This window comes from Herpailurus yagouaroundi, unplaced genomic scaffold, assembly GCF_014898765.1.
Source record: "Herpailurus yagouaroundi ecotype Mexico unplaced genomic scaffold, PumYag 529, whole genome shotgun sequence".
NCBI lineage: Eukaryota > Metazoa > Chordata > Mammalia > Carnivora > Felidae > Herpailurus > Herpailurus yagouaroundi.
Window position 1 is genome coordinate 7,985 of NW_024412746.1, and position 2,225 is coordinate 10,209.

Genomic DNA, 2,225 nt, shown 5'->3' on the forward strand with positions numbered 1-2,225 from the left:
ACACAAAAGCAAACTCAGAATGGATGAAAGACCTAAACGCAACGCGGGAAGCCATCAAAATCCTAGAGGAGAAAGCAGGCAAAAACCTCTTTGGTCTCGGCCACAGCAACTTCTAACTTGACGTCTCTGGAGGCAAGGAAAGTAAAAGCAAAAATGAACTACTGGGACTTCAACAAGATAAAAAGCTTAACTGACTGAGTCACCCAGATGCCCCTCCACTGAGCAATTTTAATGGCTTTTCTTTAACCAGAAGATTGAAACAAAGTTCAGTCTTATACCAAAAAAAAGCCTCACGAATCTGTTCATGATTATTACTTTTTACTCCAAATTGTCTTTAATGAAAACTCTGCTCCTCCTTTAGATCTATGTTTATTAATGTGCTAGTCTGGGATCTTTCCCTTTTAGTTAAAAGAACCAAGAATGGAATGGGAAACTATGCCCACTCCAGGTTTAATTAACCTGGAAAACCACTTTGCTCAGACCCTAGATGAGTCATCTAGTGGAAAGACTGTTAAATTTTCAATTCTCAACTCCAGCAAATAAAGCCCCCCGCCCAAAAACTAGAAGCCTAGTTCCTGCTGTGACTGAAAGAACTAGGACATTGGAAAAAAAGATGGTTATAAGTTTAAGAGCTTCAAGGCCCTCCAGCCCTCTTGCCAACCTTTTCAATGTCCACCCAATTCCCAATGATGGGATTCCAAGGAACAATGGAGCCCTTCCCAACCCTGACTCTTAATCTCTTTGGAGAAACTACTCTCCAGATTGGGAATGAATATATCTCTGTCTTTACTGAAGCTGGAACTAACCCCAGTGCTATAAAGCAGCCCTAGCCTTGGAGTACAAAAACAGTTCATTTGGGGGGGACCTATTAGATCTCAACAGGTTCCTATCTCGGAACCTACTCCCTTTGATCCAGGCCCTTTGAGAGATATACATCCTATTCTCCTTAGTTCTTCGACCCCTATTCATTAACTGGACTGAGATTTCTTAGAAAAATACCATGCTGGAATTTCTCTTGTACAAAAGGGAAAAATAATTCTAGAATTTGACAACAGTAACCAAAATAGCAAAAAGGGGAAACAAGTGATCCTTTGGCACCTTTTCTGTGGCGTGTCTATGCTGGCACTATAGCTGAGTCTGGCGGTACTGATCATTTATTCCTACTGGATCAGCTACCATCCTCTTTATGGGAAAAACCTTCAACTGATCTTGGCAGAATCCACAGTGTACCTCCCGTCAAGATTCAAATCGATCCTGCAAAACTTCTCCCTAGAACTAATCAAAATCCTGTAAATTAAGAAGGCCTTCAAGGCATCAACACCCTAATAGAATGTTACAAGGCTCGTGGCCTCATTACCCCCTGCAGTAGTCCATGTAACACCTCTATGATACCTGTGAGAAAACCCAGCTGCTGAGGATCGTACTTTGTCCAAGACCTGCGAGAAATAAATAGCACTGTTATCCCTCGATATACCCTTCTTCCCAAACCTCACACTCTACCAACATCCACTCCCACTGAAAGCAAAGTTTTCACTGTCCTTGACCTATGTGCTGTAGTTTTTAGCATTCCAGTTGATATGGACAGCCAGTATGTTTTTGCCTTCACTTGCAGGGAATGACAATACATCTGGACTGTAACCTCCCTCGGTTTCACAGAGTGCTTCGTGTCTCCCACACACCTGAAAGGCTGATTTGGATGATGGAAAGTGTTCTGTAGGCTCTACTTTGTTACAGTGTGTCTATGCTTTGCTTCGCTGTTCCCCTCCTCATGCCTCTTCACACGAAGACAGCATCCATCTGTGAAAACTTTTGGCTTTAAAAGGCCTATGAAGACTCCAAAGAAAAACTGCAGTGTGCTCAAACTCAGGTTAGGCATTTAGCTCACCTATTGTCAGAACAAGGCCAATATCTAGATCCAGGCAGACTCAAAGCATCCTCAATCTCCCACAACCTAAAATTACAAGGCTTTTATGAGGCTTTCTTGGACTGGCTGTCTACTGTCAATACTGGATTCCAATCTTCTCTCTTGAGGCTCAGCTTCTATATGCTTTACTAAAAAAAATGAGAATCCTAACCCTACTATTGAGAAAGAGTAGGGGGATGACACAGCCTCGGAAACTTTATACCTTTAATTTATGTTATATTGGCCATTATGTATACAAGAGAGCCTGGTCCTTACTCACGATCACCTTGCATGTCCTACCCCTGGACTGTCCTTCATCATC